Source organism: Corylus avellana, chromosome 1 (assembly GCF_965113065.1).
Source record: "Corylus avellana chromosome 1, dhCorAvel1.hap1.2, whole genome shotgun sequence".
Taxonomy (NCBI): domain Eukaryota; kingdom Viridiplantae; phylum Streptophyta; class Magnoliopsida; order Fagales; family Betulaceae; genus Corylus; species Corylus avellana.
The window spans coordinates 40,027,914-40,048,047 of record NC_142490.1 but is presented as its reverse complement, the minus strand read 5'-3'; the positions used below and the strand labels follow the sequence as shown (position 1 = coordinate 40,048,047).

The window sequence follows — 20,134 nt, the reverse complement described above, 5'->3', positions numbered from 1 at the left end:
CTCGTCGTAAAATACCGAGGAGCAGTCAGATCTGGATGCAAATTTTCAATTAAGGGACGGTTGGATCTCGCTGCAAATACCAAGGGGTGGTCGAATCTCCCAACAAAACTAACAATGGATGGTTAGATTTCACTACGATGACCAAAGGTTGATGTCGGTGTGCGGTAACTGTGGAGAAGGAGTGAGCTTGCAACCTGTGACTCAACAAACATATGTGATGCGGCTAAGGTGCTTGATGAAATGACTTAGAGAGACAGCGGAAAAGGAACTAGAACGACGTTATGGATTTATTGCTCTGATACCATGTGAAAATACAGACTAAAGAAAGAAAGTTTGTAAAGAGAAGAAGAAGAAAGGAAAGAAGAAGAGAACAAAGGACTACATTTTTATTCAGTGATTTGAGTGTTACAAGATAGAACAATATATAGGCATGCAATGTTTGGTTTCCTTAAGCTTTCTAATTGACTCATGTAGTGAGTGTTAAGTCAATGACTCCCAAACCAGATGGTTTTAAGGCATTAGGTGTAGAGACACCCCTAAGGACCCACTCACTCGAGTCAAAAAGGCTACAAAACCAAACTAACCATGACATTGATCAAATCCAAAATTTTCACCTCTTGACGTGAACACTCAATACTTTTGAGGCAAGAAGTCCAGTTACTCAATGAAAAGCTTATCAATGATCATTTATGTGTATATATATATATATATGCCAAAATGACCATCTAATAAGTCATCCAATTCACCCAAGATATAGAAACACACACATCAGACGTCTTGTCATACCTCACAAATTATGTGCTAATGTGCTTGTGTGATCAAATCAAACATGTGATTTTTCAACTGTTCTAAGCAAGTAACCAAGCTAAAAAATTCTCTCATCAGATCATGTGTTCAAAATTTTAAGCTCACTGATGAATTTAAGCCACAATTCTTTTAGATTAACTCAAACTTTTAGGGCAAACATGAACATGCATAAACTTTTTTTTATTTTATTTTTATTTCAAATAAACAAACAAACACACAAAGCAAATCACATGAAATTGGGAGAAAGTGTGTGTGAACATGTGTGCCCATACCCCCAAACTTAAATGACACATTGTCCCCAATGTGTCTAAATTAAGGAAAGAGTGTACCCGGGAGATGGACAACATAGTCTTGGAAAGAATGTTTCATAGCACACCCCCAAACTTGAATTGAAGCACACTTGTCCCTGCAAAGTAAGAAAATACAAAAACAAGTAAAAAGAAACAAAACTAAAGATAACTAAAAAGATTAACTTAAAAAACACTAAACAAATAAAATAAAAAGATAAACTATAGGGTGCCTCCCATGAGTGCTAAGTTTAACGTCTTCAGCCAAACGGTGGTCCCTGCTCAATGCTGTCTAGAAGAAGATGCTCCAAATGGTGGTGGCAAATAGCTAAGAATGGACCGCATCACTTCTTCTAAGGCAAGGAGTCATTGATCCATCAACTCTTTATCTTCTCAAGCCTCCCTTCTTTGATCAGCAAACTCTCTCTGAAGGCCCGTCATTTCTTCACTAAGTGAGCGGTATTGTGCTGCACGAAAAATGATCGGGGCCTCCTCCTCTGCTGTCTCTGGCTCAACTGCGGGTTCATCTTCGGCCATCGGCTCGGCCCTCGCTTTCTTCCGCACCAGCTGTTGGTGCTGGAGGTGCCTGGAGCATATGTGAACAGCTCTTGTTCCATTGGCGAATGCCAAAGATGGGGGTAGTAGTGACTAGCTCATCAGCTACAGTACCCTTGATGCCTTTCTTCCGGAGGATGTAGGTGATTAAGTATGGGAAGGGCAACCCCCATGAGTGTGTGGACTCAGCTCCTCCAATGTGCACTCCATTGCAGTCGTGAGATAGGTGGGCATAGAACTCGATCACTAGCTTTCGGTATGCTGTGGAAGTGACCGGCTTGAAAAGCTTCTTAAGCCACGACGCTTGAATTCAGCGACCGCCCATTGAGTAGCCTCAAGGTTTTAAAAATCTTTGCGAATGGCGAAAGTGGTCTCAAACAACTACTTCTGCTCCTCAAAAGTTGGAGGGGGAGAAGTGGCTTGGATATTGAACCCCCGGGAGGACGAAGCTTGAGTTCTTGGCATGATGAGCTTGATTAGGGACTTTTGTCGAACACTTGGTGTGCACTGTGATGACCAAGGTTGCTATGGCATGTCAACACAACTCCAAAACCCCCTGCAAAAACACCAAAACCCAACCATAGGAAAGCAATGTGGGTGGATGAACACCCACGATTGCAGAAAAAAGATAGTAAAAAAAAAAAAATGGAGGTTGGGGAGTTAATCAGAGTTGGGGTGTTGATGGGAATAAAGAACGGTTTGTATGGTTGTGTGGTGGAAAAGTGGTGGTACAGTGGCCAGAGAGGAGAACCGTGTGGTGGCGGTGTGGTAGAGGTGGTGAAAAACGGTGGAGGAGTGATGGGAGTAGGGGTGTGCTGGAGTTGGGGGAATGGGGAGAAAATGAGAATGTGAGGGGGAATGGGGAGAAAGTGGCCTAAATAGGTCACGTGGCTTGCTGCCTGAGTGCGCTCGATCGCACACATGGTGCGCTCGATCGCACTCATGCAAGGATGTGCGTGAGTGGGTGATGTGTGCTCGAGCACACACAAGGTGCGATTGATCGCACTAACAGAATATACAAAGCCAAAATTTGATTACTACGCTCAATCGCATACTTGTTGCGATCGATTGTAGTAACAAAATGTAAATTTTTTTTTTTTTTTTTTGTAATGCATAATGTACAACAATGTTCTAAAATAAAAAGGAAACACAAATGATAAGTGAGAACACATGTAAAGTAAGGAAATTGATATGATGGGAAACAAAGATAGAAAAGTGTATTGCCTTCAGTGGCCTCAGTACCACTATTCTGAGTAGATGCGCTTGAGCGCTTGGACTGCTCAAACGCTTTTACTTGTAACTGTAATGTCTCTAGTGTGGAGAGTTGAACTTGAGCTCCACAGAATGTGGCTCAAGTGTCCTTGGTGGTGCAGGTATAGGACTTTCTTTATAGGTCAATAATTTCGGTCCCATATAGAACTCCTTCTTGACATGCTTTCTGTGATGATGGTCCTTGGGTCTTTTCTTGTGGAGCTTGGTGTCCTTATTTACTTCATACCTCAATTTGTCCCGTTCATGCAACTGCCGCTTTATCTTGGCTTGAAGAGGGTGCCTTGCTCTACTGATGTCATTAGTAACATCTGCATAGACTGGCCCAATGTCCTGCCTTGTGAACTTGTGAGTGAGGGGGTTTTTTACTAGATCTTTTTGTGGATCCTGCAAAACTAGCTCACTAACACCTTGGATCATACAAACATCAAAACATTTAAAATCATCTTGAGGTAATTGCATTGCATCAAATATTTTGAACTCTATTGTCTCACCATTTACCTTCACACTTACAGAGCCCATTTTCACACCTATTGTAGTATCCGCAGTTCTCATAAAGGGTCTTCCTAAGATGATAGGCAAGGCTGATGGCATAAGGGATTCTTCTACATCCAACACAATGAAATCCGCAAGTAAAATAAATGTACCTACCTTTACCAACACATCTTCATGTATACTTCTTGGTCTTTTGATGCTTCTGTCTGCCAATTGTAAGCTGACTGAGGTTGGTTGAAGTTCCCCCAAGCCTAGCTTTTCATATACCGTGTAAGGCAGCAAATTGACCCATGTTCCCAGATCCAGCAATGCATGCTCAAAAAGATGGTCTCCTATCCTGCAAGGAATGGTAAAACTACCCGGATCTATTAGGTTTGGTGGTAATTTTCTTAACAAAACTGCACTTACCTCTTCTGTTAGGACCACTGTCTCATGATCCTGAAACCTCCTTTTGTTAGTGCACCAATCCTTTAAAAAATTAGCATATGAAGGAATCTATTTAATTGCATCTAATAAATGAATGTTGATTTCCACTTTCCTCAAGGTCTCAAAAATATCCATAAGCTGCTTTTCTTTCTTTGGTTTGACTAACCTTTGAGGGAAGGGTGGTGCATTTACCTTCTCCATTTTGTTTACCTTGGAAGTTGATGCTTCATCTGGAGATGCTTGAGGTGGCTTCCAAGTTCCAATGACGTTGCCATTTCTGAGAACTGTGACTGCTTTTAGCTGCTAGTGACCCCCTAGATTGGGTATTGTTTGGGCTGAAAATTCTCCCTGCTTCCTTTCACTCAGCTCCTTTGCCATCTGCCCCATTTGCACTTCTAGTCTTTGGATGGCTTAATCAGCCTTTGTATTGAATTGTTTTTGATTAGCCATAAATTGCTATTGTGAAGTCACCAGAGTGTGTATCATATTCTCTAGTTGGATCATCTTTGACTCTTGGGTCGGCTGGCTTGCTTGTTGGGGACCCTTCTGCTGTCCTTGATTATTACTCCATGAGAAATTTGGATGGTTGCGCCACCCTGGATTGTAGGTGTTGGAGTACGGATTGTTCTTGTGGGGGTAATTGTTTTGTCCCACATAATTCATCTCTTCTTACTCTGCAAATGGAGATAACAGACACATTTCAGTAGCGTGATCTAAATGGGAACATATAGCACATACCTAGACTTGTGTGTCCTATTGAATGGGTGAGATTTTCTGAGCAGTCATGGCTTTGACAATCATATCTAACTTATTTTCCACAGCAGGCATTTGATTTGGAGATTCCCCATTGAAATTCACTTCATACATGCTTTTGCTTTTTACTCATCTCATTCCTCTAGAGCAGAATTGTTGGGAATGCTTACTTAGTGTTTCAAACAGCTCCATTAATTCCTCACTACTCTTTTTCATAAGTGCTCCTTCACAAGCTGAATCAACCATCCCTTTGTTAGTATCATCTAAACCTTCATAGAAAATTTGTACCTGATCATCTTGAGGGATGTTGTGAAGTGGGCACTTGAGAAGTAGTGAATTGAAGTGATCCCATGCATCAAAGAAAAGATCTCCATCTCTTTTGTTGGAACATCTGAAGTTCCCTTTTAAGCTGTCTTGTCTTTTGGGCTGGGAAAAACTTTCTTCAAAAACTTGGTGGCTAATTCTTCTCAAGTATGGATAGAATCTGCAGGCATAGAATTATACCACAATTTAGCATTATCTTTCAAAGAGAAGGGAAAGAGGACTAACTTGAGTCTCTCTGGAGTTAAGCCTTGGATGTGCTGCAACTTGCATTGATCAAAGAACTCCTTAAGATGCAAGTTGCGATCCTCAGTAGCTGTGCTCCTGAAATGAGTCAATGCATTGAGGATTTCAGGAGAAATATAATAGTTGCATTCCACCTCTGGTTGATATGCTATGCATGAAGGTTGATTGAGGTTCGTTGGGACGAATGCCTGCTTCATCGGTCTCCGCACCGGTGGTGGATTTGCCTCCAGTGGTCTTGGCACTATTGGTGGATTCTCTTGCAAATCTTCCATCTCAATTTCTTCCTCTTCTTCTTTGTCTCTAGGTTTTTGTCTAATTGTCCCCTCAATTTCAGGATTGAGTGGAATGATTGTTGAATCTTGAGATCGACGACCTTGCATCAATTGAATTGCTTCTTCAGTCAAGATAGCTTCAGTGCCGCTTGTCCGGATGCTCTCTGGAACTGCGCTCGATCGCAAGCAAGTGTGCTAGATCGCAATGCACTCGATCGCACTCAGCTGACGTTCGATAGCAATAACAGAATCGCAAGTCTGCAACTTGAAACAAAAAACAGAAAAGTTAAGAAAAATGGAAAATCTTTTTGATTTTTGATAACAACAAAATTGAAAATTGAAAATTAAAACAATACAACTAAAGGAAAATAATTCTAAACAAATTTCGCCGCAATCCCCAGCAATGGTACCAAAAACATGTTGTCATAATTACCTACCTAAATTAAAAGGCAAATAATTGGATGTTTTACCCGTAAGTACACGAGGTCAACATAGTAGTTTATGGTGCAAGTACGGGGTCATTTCCACGAGGATTGCTGAATTTTGTTTAAAATTAATTCCAAAAGTAAGCTAAAACAAAGATTGGAATTGAGTTGATAATGATAAAAGGGTAGGGCTTTAATATCCACCACTAATTATATTTAGCTAATATATCAATGTGCCAATGTTTTGATCATGTTATGAATATCTAATGTATGTCAACCTAAGGGCGTTGGTGTCTATTCCTTAAGCTATTGATTTCCCTAAGCAACGAATTAGGCATGGGTGTCTACTCTAATTCTTTTATTTCTTAAAGGATTTAGCATGGGTGTCTACTAAGTTGTTCTTTAAGAAAGCATAAAACTGTAGAAATCGACAAACACATGAGGCCTAGGGCATGGGTGTCTACTCCTGGTTCCCCATGTTGATTAACCCAAGAACCTGGTGTGGATTTCTTTTGTTACTTTTATTAAACCCAGGACTCGGTCATCCAAATTGATTTAACTAATTAGTCCATACCATATGCATATGTTGATCAAGCACACACATATGATGAATTCATGAAAACAGAAATTAATCAATTTAGATATCACAACAAGATCATCACAAGGGCACCAATATTGAATATCAACTAAACATAACTAGGGCTTCAATCTAACCCTACTAAATAAATTAGTTACATATAAGTTTGATGTTAAACATCTTCATAAAATAAAATAAGAAAAAAAAAAGAATAAACCCGAAACTTGAACTTAAAGAGCTCAAATTCTGCTCCTTGGAAAGTATCTCCATTCTAGAGGCTTAAGAGTCTATTTATAGGCCTTTAGGAATACTCTAGAACCCCTAAAAATTGTAGGGTTTGAGCCCCAGTTCGCACTAAGCTACAAAACCCTAAAAGTTGCTCTTTCCTTATTAAGGCTGGCGGCTAACTTGGCCATCACGCACGGGTGTACTCGATTGCAGCCCATGTGCAATCGATCGCAGGTTTGGGATCGATCCTCCTTGTGCTTGCGCTTGATCGTGGGTGCCTTGTGCATTGTGGTCATCGCCTGTAGTGCACTCGATCACAGCTCCCCTGCGATCGATCGCTCTGCCAGAGCCTCCCAATTTCCAAAATAGCTCTTTTTAAGTCCAAAACTTTGGAGATGGCTTCTTTTTCTTCTAATGACCTACAAAATCAAGGAAAACACATAAAATAACTAAAATGACATAAATTAACTAAACCTAAAGGATTAAAACATGTAAGTTAAGAGCTAAATATATAAATATTTTAGCGCTTAACAACACCAAGTCGATTTAGTGTTGAATGTCCTGAAGAGGTGGTAGATCCTTGGGTAACTCTACTGGGAACACATCTGAAAATTCTTCTAACAAACCCTTTACCGCAGCCAGCATTTCCTCTGTGGAACCACACTCCTTGCCATATAATAGGTACACACAATCTGAATCGAGCATCTCCTTAATGAGCTCATGCTTGGCTAACAACGTTTGACCTACCCCTTTAGAAGGTTTGGAATCTTCTTTCAGATTTGGGAGGAGAATAAGTTTTATATTGTCCACCAAAAAACTATAGGTGTTCTTTCTCCCGTCGTGATGAGTCGTGATGAGCACTCTGATCATATTGCCATGGCCTTCCAAGTAGTAAATGGCATACATCCATGACCACCACATCGCACCATGTTTCATCTTTATACTTAGTTCCAATCGAAAAATTCACAAGGCAACGTTTGGATACTATTACCTCGTTTCCTTTCTTGAGACACTCCAAGCGATATGGTGCATGGTGTTTCTCCGTCCCAAGGCCCAATTTTTAGACCGCTTCCTCCGCTACTACGTTCTCACAACTACCCCCATCAATGACAACCTTGCACCCTTTGCCCCCAATTGTGCATGTCGTTTGAAAAAGGTTGTGGCACTGGCCATCGTCTCTTTTCGCCTTCCAGGGTGTAAAACACACCTTCCTAAGCATTAATAAAGGGCTGTCATCCCCGGTAACAAATTCTTCATCAACCCCATCATAGTTGTTGAAAATTGCTTCTTTCTCATCCTCCTCGCCTTGTCCTCTGAAGGCGTCTCCTGAGTCGATGAGTAGTCTCTTACCATACCTTTCCCCTTTGCGGCAATCCGCCATTCGGTGGCTCGGTTCGCCACACTTAAAACATTTAGGCCCATTGGATGTTGCGGCTCGGGTCAGTGGTCCCGTGGTGGTTGGGGTACGGCGTTCGTTTGGAGTTGAAGTTGTGCTGCGCCCCATGAATCGCCCACTTGACTAGTTTGTGCTTCCCCTAGTTCCTCCACCGAATCCTCCAAAAGACCCTCTAGAAGCCGTCCTTTCTAAAAATAGTGCCCTTTGATGGGCCTCAGACACATTAGGGGGATCAAAGAGGTTTAGGGAATCCTGAATTTGTTGGCGTAAACCTCCAATGTATCGTGACACTAGTTGGTCGTTTGTTTCGGCTAGATCCACACGTGTGAGGTACTTGTAGAATTCTTCCGTGTATTCATCCACAGACTTCGAACCTTGGCCCAAATTTTGCAGCTTTTGATACATGGTTCGTGTATAATTGTAGGGTAAAAAGGCTGGTCGCATATGCTACAACAATTTCTCCCATCTGTTGATTTTCTTCTTGCCCTACTGCTTTCTTGATTGCTTCAATTGCTGCCATCACACCACAGCTCTTCCCCGGAATTTGGTTGCGACCAAAGAAACTCGTTGATCCTTAGGCACCCCATTGAAATCAAGAGGTTGTCCAACTACCGCTGCCCAGTCCAAAAATTCTTCGGGTTGAAGACCCAGTGGAATTCAGGAATATCGAGTTTGAAACTGCTCTCCCATCGATTGGCATGGGCTTGTACATGGGGTTGATGGCCGTGTACTCTGCACCATGCAAAAGGGTTCCCAGCTTCATTCTCCGTACCTTGTTCGTCTTCCCCATCCAAGCCGGGCGGTGAGGGTTGGTGGTGATGCACACGGTGGAACTCCGAATTGGCCAATCGTGTATTGGCGGTTGCAAGTTGCGCCCTCAATTCTACGATTGTGTCCTCCATAAGTTCCCATTGTGCCGCTGCTTGTTCTCCAAGAACTAAGTCCTCACGTTCATACACGTTCTCCAAATTTGCATAGTGGTTACCCCTTCCTCTTGTGTTTGGCGCTATGGAAAGAAACTTAGGCTCTAACACCAACTGATGCAGCAATGGATAGTGATGAACAAGAAAATAGCAAGTAGAAGGGATAAATATTCCTAAGATTGTGAGACTATCACAAGAATCAAAGAAACCTTCTCAAATCAATAGATGCTATCCATGAATTTAAGGAAAAGTAATGAAGAAACTCAACTCTGAGTATTCTTATTGAGAAAACCAAATAACATTCATAAACGAAGTTTGCTAGAGGCTATAAGCATGTATTTATAGCCTCCAATACTCCTAATAGAACTAAAACACGGAATAGGGACTTTCAAGACCCTAATCCTAGTAAAACAAGGAAAGAAAGTCGGTTTAAAGTTAATAAAACGCGGAAAAGTAACATAGTGCCCCGAGTGCGCTCGATCGCACTTCCAGAGGCTAGGTGCGCTCGAGCATGCGATCGTTTGCAGTTACAGAGGGGTATTGGTTGCAATAACAGAGACGGACATCATATTTCCAGGGGTTGGACACTCGAGCGCAGGCATCGTGCACTCGATCGCTACTCCAAGGCGCTCGATCGCAATCAACGTGCCATCAATCACAGTTCCAGGAACTCCCTTTTCTGCAGCGTGAGTCTGGGATCGCGTCACCATCTTCCGGGGTATTTTCCAACTACCATCCATTCCCGTCTTCTTCATGAAATCCAAAACACTTCGATCTACATTAGATGGGCAGTATAATATATGGTTTACTTTTACAAAGTTGCAACTTTTTCTTTGTGTATGATTTTCTTACAATTGATTTTGCAGGTTGAGTAATGTTGAGGAGTTGACTAGGGCTACCATGAAGAAATTAACTTGGGGAATGGCTGAGTACAACAAAGCTATGGTAGCTACCAAATCTGATGAAGCAAAGAATAACGTTGTGAGTTTGTTCTCAGGAGATCCTGTTTTCTGTATGAGCTTTTTTGTCATCATTTATCTTACATATTTTCCATTTAATGTGCAGGAAGCTCAAAAGCAGAATACAACCACAGGGTTGCGGGCATGTGATAACAAAGGTGCAAAGGAACAAAGTTTTTGCGTCTATATATATGGTCTTTTATTTATTTACTGTAAAAACTGATATTTCATTTCTATATCCAGCCATTACATTCAAAAACACCCTCGTTTATTGGAGATAAAAGTATCAACCTATCTTGGAAAGAAGCAACAAAACCTTCTGTTCCCGCCACAACTAGGTACGAGAGCTCTTCCTGATTATCTTCTTCCTCCCCTGCTCCCTTCACTCTCTTTCTCTCTCTCTTTATGGTGGACACATTTATAGCTTGTGTGAACCTTGTGTACAGAGGGAAGCGACCTGCTACTGCTGCTAATGGATCCTGCAACGTGCCTTCTAAAAAGGGTCGTGGAGCTGGTGGTTTGCAAAACCAACTGGTTAATACAGCAGTGGAAGATTTGTCTCATGGTGGGAGAAGTGGGACTAGAGGCAGAGGGAGAGGGTGGGGTGGACGTGGAAGAGGAAGAGGCTATCGGTAGCCTAGGTGTGTGCCCAGAGTAAGAAGGCAGTCGGATTTCACAAAAATCGGTATGCACCAGAAGTATACAACTAGAAGCCATTGATTTATTGAAGTTCTCTGCTGGAGCTAGTTTTGATTCATAGAGGAAGAAACTGATGAGTTTCTAGATATTATTTGTTGTCTAACACTGGGAATCATGTTCCTCTGGAGCTTGTCCGGTGGATTTTTAGTGCTTTGAGTTCTTAATCATTTCGAATTTTACTGATGAAAGCAGCAGCCGGGATTGATTGAGGAATCTTAATTTGCATGCCTCTTACTTTGTGTATGCATGCATGTGTATCTTACTGACACTTGACAGTTAAACTTGCACCCAGAGGAATCATTTTATAAATTCTGATGATTTGTAGAATATAATATGTTTGGTTGAATGAGAACTTGAGAAAGCTGAGTGATTGTCATTAACTGTGAAAGGGATTTGCAAACTAGCTTTATATCTTTGTTACTGTCATGCATGTGCCTATGAAGAAATATTATACTGGTACATGGCCTACACAGGAAATTTTATTCTCAACCTTCATCTGTGTGATCCTCCTTAACATTCAGGAATCCATATCATTTTAGTCTATGCTGGCAGGCGAAGAATGAAAGGTGCTATAGGTGGCCAGAAAGTAGGGTTGTAGTTGAGTCGAGTCAAGCCAAATATTGAATGGTCAAAACTCTGATTATTTAATGTTATTTCGAACATGAGCTGAACTCGAACTTATCACTGAGTTAGATAATTTGTTCAAACTTAGCTCATTTATTATTGGAACAATCTTGAACTTGTTCACGAGCTCTTTAGTTAATTTATTCATTCCTTATATAAAGTAAATATTTTGATTTTTTTTTTTTTTTTGTAAATTCATATTGATTATTAGTTAAGTAATTATTAGTTAATATTTTATTATTTGAATTAATTAATAAATTAACTTAAACTTTAAATAATCTAATCTTGAATTTATATACCTATATATATGTTTTATAGTAGGTATATAGATTCATTATGTGTGCACACATTTATACATACAAAAACAGTCATGTACAAACAATGACAAATGTTTATATCTAGACTGACATTAACCATGCAAAATATATATATTACATTAGAAAGAGAATTCCTAGATACCGAAGAAGTTCTAACTACGAAATTAAAATAATATAATAAAAATAAATATATACGAGTTTATATGAGCTTCTACAAGTTGATTTTATATGAATATAACTCGTTTAATAATTGAGCCTAATTTTATGTTCACGATAGGCTCATTTGTTAAACGAATCGAATTCAAGTCAAGTTTATACGAACAAGTATTAAGCCGGATCGTCAAATGAACTTATTCATTTACATCATGATGAACTCCCACCTCGATGAACATTCATTTCATCTAATGTGTCTCATTCGTACCCGATGTATTTGCCCGAGTTCAAGTGCTTCTTCGGTTCTTGACATAAAAGTATTTTACAAGTATAGTTGTTTTCTTCAATAAGTTGTCATCTGTGTCTGCCAAAGCTGGAGTTCTTCGTGGATTCTTGATGCTCAAGTATCTTACGAGTCTAACCATCTTCCAAACGCTCTCATCGCCCGGAGTAACGTTTTGGCCTTCACAGGCAACTTGATGTTGCCGCCGATGACATATTACCGACAATACAAGACAAATGGCAGAGGTGGCAACAGATAGTAGATAGAGAACCTCAAAGCTCTGAAAGCTCAGTCTTTGAGGTTCGCTGAAAGTTATGTTGGGTGAGCACTCATGCGAGGGAGTCAACCATTTCTCTTGCAGTGACTTCAAATCCCCCTTCTCGGATAGATTTAGAATGGCTACAGAAAAGTCCCTCGCAAATGGCGAGCCTTTCTGGAAGGCCTGAATGGGGGAGCAAAAGAAGATTTCAAAAGAGTGAAAAATCAGACAGTAATGGATGGATGGAAACGGAAAAGGCAAAAACAAAAACAACTCACAAAGCCCAATCCTCCAAATCTGGCGGCACGTATGGTGCCAGTGAATCCCTTGCAATACTTATCGAGGAAGACTTTCTCATACGGGAGTTCAAGAAAGGTAGCAGATATATTGTTGCTTTTGAATTCCTTTGGGTAGCCGTCTTCACTGCTGACACTCACGATATTCTCCGGCTTTAAGTTAAGCACATTCTGCAAGTATTTATGTACGAACGAATCGCCATCATAGCCAACTTTCAAGTTGTTGTTCTTCAACCACTCAATATCTGTAACATTTGGTTGCAGTTGTTGCACTGTGAGCAATAAAGACAGACTAGCAGTGTAGCTCAAGGTTAGGATCAACACCAGAAAGAGCCACACTGCAACAACCATACGTGTTAAGTTGTTGTGTACTTTCTCCTCTGCAAAATGAACTCATCTGGTATTATGAGTGCTTTTAAATCATAAGTAAACCAATGTTTCTGTAATAACATAAACAGAAAACAGAAAAAAATGAAATGTTCTTAAGGTTCATTATTGAGTCAAACTCCGACGAATTGGTATGCATTGAGGCTCCGTTTGTTTCATCGTAAAATGATTTATGAAAAATGTTTTCCGTATTTTCGGGTGTTTGGTACGACGTAAAATAATAGTCAACGGAAAATATTTTCACCTTGACCATAAATTCTTCTTTAACTTTCGAAAAATGGTTTACAGTTTTTAAAACTATTTTCCAAACCGTAAACCATTTTTCGACTTTGAGTATCTCATTTTCAAATTGACAGACATTGACAAGACCCACCCAGAACCCAGTCGAGACTTTTCAACACTAAATTACGAAATGTCAATGTCGGGTCTTGGGTGGGTCCTACTAGGGCCCCAGGCTGATCCTGAAGGGGTCCTGATAGGGTCTACGTGGGGTCCGGGTGGGTCCAAGGTGAGTCTCAGTGGGGTCCTTGCGGGAATCGGTTCGGACACCTTAAGACTTGGTCGGGACATTTTCATAATTTAGAGTTTAATATATATATATATATATATATATATAATTTGTGATTTTCCGTACACGCAAAACGTACACCGTAAAATGTTTTTCAAGAAATCATTTCTCAATAAAATATTTTCCGACGGAAAGCATTTTACGTCGTAACAAACGGAGCCTGAGTTATAACAAGTCAAACGAGAATGTCCTCATAGTTTGTATTCTAGCAAGTGAGACATACTCGAATTTGAAAACTAGAAGGTTTTGAGAGAGAGAAAAGATGAGAGAATTTTCTGTATATTGATACTTACTATGAGCAAAGAATAGAGAAGAGAAGGTAAACCAAAGTGCAGTGCTAATCTGATTCTTCCATGTGCCACCAAATTCGGGATTGGATTGGCGCTCAAGGAGCCAAACAATGATCATTGTGTACAGCAAGAGGGCACCGGTCACCGCCCACATGCTCCAGCTGAAAGGCTTGGTAAACGTCAATGGTGACCCTTCTCGTTTTGCTGGAACTATTATCGCCAAACCAGACTCAGCATACGGAAGTGTAAAATCCGCATATTGCAACCGATTGGCAAGTATAGTCACGTCGCTGATCACAGCATCGTAAGTCTTTTTATTGTGATATTTATTGTGATATTTTCACCCACATCACAACCATATATATAAATCCTAGTTAGAACAAATAATTGTAACTATATAAAAGAGAAAAAAATAAAGGAAAAAAGATTCAAGTTATTCGTAGATTTTTTCTTTTCCTCTCTGAAAAAGGCAGGTAAGAGAGACCAACTATGATTATTCTACTTGGGCTTGTTCAGCTGGTACTTAAAACACAATACAAATGGGTGGGATATAATTATACAGGCCAAAAAAACGTTTATACAAAATTGAGAAAAGTATCTTGTTCGAGACCACAATAGCAATTTGAAAACGTGAAAATATCTACATATTTAAACCGCAGGCAAGGAAGTGTGTCTTTAAAAAGGTAGGATTGTAAAGGTCGAACAACTAATTTAAAAGTCGAATTGTGATTTTACCAAACTTGATTTTAAAGGAGTAGTTCTAGAAAAAAGTTATTACCTTGTTATAGATGTGATAAACCAGGTCGTCGTAGGTGCCATTGTACGCCACAAATTCAAAAGGCAAATCATACCCTAAGAGCTCTGTCAAGTTCGAGAAAATTTGAATGCAAAAACCATCATATTTGTCCTCCATACTCGACCTTCACAAACTTCTCGAACGTTGTTCTCCCCGGAACTCCAATCTTCAGTGGCTTTTCGTTTGTCGGCATTTCCCAACCTTTCGGAGTCCGGTTTAAGTGCCCAGGCCAAATTACTTGACGGCCAGCCAAAGTTTTCAGGGTATTACCAACATTTTCACTTTCATTTTTCTCTTCACTTTTTCTGAAACCAAGCTCTGGTGTCCAAAGGCCTATTTCCTCGTATCCCTTTCCATTGTTCCCAACAACGTTAATAATCGTCAATGTATTATTATTAGTGTCTATGAGCTGGCCTTCTTCGAAACGTATTTTTCCACTTAAACCAGAGAAATTGCTTGACAACATATTCTCTAACAACATCTTTGGAGTACTAGTAATGTTACTTGCCATTTTCTTTATCGCTTGTATAACAATTCCAATGTTGTCGTATGCTCGCAGGGCATAAATTCCAGGGTCGGAGTTATCTTCCTCCGGATATTCACTTCTGAAAACTTTCTGAAACTGTGAATGAAAATGGTGATTCTCAGAATAGTAGGTAGTCTTGATTCCTAATGCACCTTCCATGGGGGATATAGCAGAGTCATTAACAGAGTGCAGCAAATCTGCAATGTTGTCTGCAATAATCCAAGCTGAGTCATTTCCTACGAGTCCCATCTGCTTGGCTTCTCTGAACAAATGAGTCGCCATCTCTAATGATGACTGAAGAACTATGGAAACCCGACACTTTGTTTTGTTCAGGAGCTTATCCAGCTCTTCATGGACAACATGTTCCGGGTCGGACACCAAATAATGTGGTGGGAGAACCAATCGGTACTCAATTTCCGAACGAACATTTCTGAGAGTCTCAGATAAAACTGCTAACTTGCCGGAATCGCCACCATATGGTTCATCTTCATAAATGCCTATGACCGTTTGCCAATTGTAGGCCTGAACAATATCTGCAATACACTTTATTCGCTTAGAACCATTTTTAGCCATTTGTATCAAATAAGGCCAACGAAGTGACGTTTTGGGTGGGTTGATGGCTGGTGCTGCAAACGAAATGACTGGAACATGAGCTTGCCCTCCAACATCAGCTACTACAGCGGCTTCCTGCCATGTGTGCATGCCAATAATCACTTTCACCTTTTTCTCTCTAATGAATTCTTCAGCTGTTATACCAAAATTTAGAGATTCCATTAATGTACATTGTTAGCACATTTTAGTATTGAATGCTGAAACAAATTGGTAAATGAAAATGTAAGGGAGTTTATAATAAATTAAAGGATAGTTAGTTCTTAGACTGTAACTCTTAGCCGTCTCTGTTTTATAAACAATCACCATGAATGACAATGAATTTTTTTGATACGGTTCACTACCTCCCTTTAATCCGGGCAAGAGTTCTTGCAAAACAAAGACACATGGATGACTTGTTGTAAATACTAGTGGGAGACACTCTGACGCCTAAGTGAATAGGGTTATCTCTGAGTAGGGGCTGAAGTAAGAGTAAGAGGATGTGTGTACATTTGACTTAGGGCTTGTGGTCTTTTGTAGAATTACTATAAGTAAGTGATGTAGATCAAAGTGCTTGGGAATTCATGAGGAGGATTGGAGCATATGTAAGTGTGAAAGGGGCCGAAACTGTGTCCACAAGAGGAATCAGGTCAAGAGCACAAACTTGTGCTAAGGAGCGATCAAAACAATCGTAGGAACCTTCGTTCGATAGCCCATCCAAACGGTCAAGCGAACAGGATACTCTCGGGAGTTCTCCATAGTAAATCTCGAGGCATCCATTCGATGCCCCGTTCGAACGGCCTAGCGAATTAACGGCCAACATCGAAAATTCTCCATAGTAATTCCCGAGACGTCTGTTCGAACGCTTATGTTATGTTTTCAGTTTACGTACTTCAATTTCAATTTTATTTTGTGACCATCTAAACGGAGGTATGTTCCATTCGAACAACCAATGTAAAGTTGTTAACCGACTAATTTCTATTACTACTAGGGTTATGAGTTTTGGGGTCAATAAATACATACTTATAGCCTCAAGAACGTAGTTTTTTATATTTATTCAGTTTTTATCAATAAAAAAGCTCAGAGTTGAGTTTTTTCTACATGTTTTCTTCAAACCCTAAATAGACTCAAGTATTTTAAGAAGATTTTTTAGATCCTTGATAGACTTAAGGTTTTTAAGCAATATTGTTCCTTCTCTTGCTGTTTGTCTTTGCACCCACGACATCACACTACATCAGTAAGACAAGTAGGGCATGTATGTAAAACTCCAGGAGCTAGAGTGCCAATGAGAAAGGTGAACGATTCTTGGGGATGCCTTTCATTCCTAGTGTCATTTTGATGGGTTCTTTTCGTATATGGCATGAAGGTCTATATTAGGCGAATTTGAGGGAAAATTATGTCCAACCTGGAGAGGATGGTGTAGACCATTTTGCTAAGACTTTATGGACAAGTTTAAGCGAAGGAAGAAAGCTTCTAGAGGGTTGGCCTTTGATTTTGAAAGCACCCAAGAGTTCCCTTGAGTTTGCTCAAGAGTCACTTATGTTCGATTGGGCCTTTGACAATCTCATCTAAAAACCAATTGGTATCCATTAAGGGAAGCCAAATCCTTTTATGGCATTTGAAATCACACCTCGTAAGGCATGTTCTAAGAGCCGTCCAAGTGAGCAGAGTGGCATTTATTGAACCTCAACAATCTCCCCCTCAACATGACGCTCTCACAACTCGAACCCATGACCCTAGCTCTGATATTATTTGTTGGATTAGGCCTTTGACTATCTCATCTAAAAACTAATTGGTTTCCAGTGAGGGAAGCCAAATCCTTTTATGGCATTCGAAATCACACCCTGCAAGGCATGTTTTAAGAGCCATCCAAGTGAGCAGATCGAGCGGCACTATTGAACCTCAACAACTTAAAATAAAAATTGTGGCAAGATTTTTACTCGACTGTTGTTCAATGATTGCCCAAGCAAGATGCAGTGGCAATCAAATAGAAAGTTTGCCTCATGTTTGCTGCACCCTCGGTGGAGCGAGATTGCTACTAATCATTTGATAGAAAGTTCGCTCAAACGAGTTTGTCATTAGTTTAATAGAGGCTATTTTGTAATAAAGGCTACTCATTATTGTCAATAAGAATACTCCGAAGGAGTTTTTTTCTTCACTTTTCCTATAGTTCCTATATTTTTTCAAGTTTTGTAGAAGAGTTGTGAAGTTTAGTATGTGTGGTATCAACTTTTCACTCTGCCATGCTACATTAAAAACATATATAGCATATTCTCCAACGCAAGCAATAACTGGGAATATTTTTATTCTGTAAATCTTTTCTATTAATATTAAAATGAGGAACAATAGAATCTGGCAAAATGATGGTAAGCGATCGAAACTCATATATAATAGCAACCAACTAATTAAAGTCAACGGTGTCTGATAAAAATAACATATAAATTATAAAAGATACAAAAATAATGATAGAATCAAGATACAAAATATTAAGGATAATGAAAAAGAAAATAAAAAAGAGGAAAAATAAACATTGTATGTCATTTGTTTTTCTAAGCCCTTGTAACATGTTGCCTTCTCTCATTTTATTTTTCTTAAAGCCTTTAACATTCTTTTGACAACTATTAAGTTATTAGAAATGATAAAAATCATTCTTTCAACTATATATCTCTGTATAGTGAATGGGTGAATCTACTATTAAATTTTTGTAGAACTCACATGAGTCCAAAAATCATTCTTTCACTTGCCTAAATAAGAAACCAATAAATATGGGAGGCGTTGAAAAGGGGAGCGTTGATAGTGGGAGCCTTGAAGAGCAGGTCAATCCATCCATTTATTTGGAGATACACGAATGAGTAATATGGAAGGGAATAAGTAGGCTTTAAAAGGAAATCAGCTGAAAGATTTTACTGTGTCAGATTAGCCACAATGGTCCCTAGTGTTTGGGCTATAGTGCATGGGGGACACGAGCTTGGGCTTAGGAGATAAAATTTCAAGCCCAGGGGTATTGAATGTATATATGGGTCCTCTTTTTTCAGATGCAGAAAAAACACTCAAAGTTTTTCAAAAGGGTAGTGGAAGTAAATTGAATGAAGTTGTGGGTGGATTGGATAAGTCTATGGTGACGTGGAGGAGGGTAGCCCGTGGTGAGAAGGAACAGAAAGATGAATCCAACTTAACTTTGAAACATGGAGTAGGGAAGAAACGAGAACTAAGTGGGGAGGTTAAGAATGTTGGCCCAACTCATAAGGGACAAAAAACATGTTTACAGGGAGATGCTACAATTGGTTAGGGGCTGGCGGAGGCTGCAACGTAGCCCCGCCAACCGCGATGAATTTAATGAGTTGGAACTACCGAGGGCTTGGAACCTTTGGACAGTTCGGAAGCTTAGCCATGTGGTGAAGCAAAAGAGACCCATAATGGTTTTCCTAATGAAAACCAAATTACATGGAGTTAAATTGGAACCTATCCGAAACAAGTTAGGTTTTCCTAACATGTTTGTTGTGCAAATATCTACCTAAATTAATAGGTAAATAATTGTACGTTTTACTCGCTAGTGTACAAGATCAATATTGTAGTATATGGTGCAAGCACGAGATCATTCCCACGAGGATCGCTAAATTTTGCGTAAAATAAATCCCATAAGTAAAACAAACAAAGATTGATTTTGAGTTGATAATAATAAAAATGTAGGGTTTTAATATGCACCACTAATCATGCTTATATAATATAACAATATGTCAATGCTTTGATCATGTTATGCATATCTAATGTTTGTCACCTAAGGGCATGGGTGTATACTTTTTAAGCTATAGAGTTCACTAAGCAACGAGTTAGGCATGGGTGTATATTCTAACTCTTTTCTTTCTTAAAGGATTTAGCATGAGTGTCTACTAAGTTGTTCTTTAAGAAAGCATGTTTCTATGGAAATCGACAAACACACGGAACCTAGGGCATGGGTGTATAGGCCTGGTTTTCCATGTTGATTAACCCAAGAACCCGGTGAGGATTTCTTTTGTTACTTTTATTAAACCCAAGACTCGGTCATCCAAATTGATTTAACTAACTAATCCATACCACATGCATATGTTGATCAGGCAAACACATATGAGGAATTCATGAAAATATGAATTAATCAAGTTAAATATCATGATATGATCATCACAAAGGCGCCAATATTGAAATATTAAATAAACATAATTAGGGATTCAATCTAGTCCTACTAAGTAAATTAGTTACACATGAGTTTGATGTTAAACATCTTCATAAAATAAAATAAAAAGGGAAAGAATAAACCGAAACTTGAACTTGAAGAGCTCCAATTCTTCTCCTTAGAAATTGTGTATTTATTCTAAAGGTTGAAGAGTCTATTTATAAGCCTTAGGAATACTCTAGAAACCCTAAAAAAATGT

The 20,134-nt window shown here is 39.5% G+C and overlaps 1 pseudogene; it reads right to left on the bottom strand.

Moving 5' to 3' along the window:
• Nucleotides 1–12,019: 12,019 nt before the first annotated feature.
• LOC148589831 (glutamate receptor 3.5-like) lies at nucleotides 12,020–15,911 on the bottom strand (annotated as a pseudogene).
• Nucleotides 15,912–20,134: the final 4,223 nt, after the last annotated feature.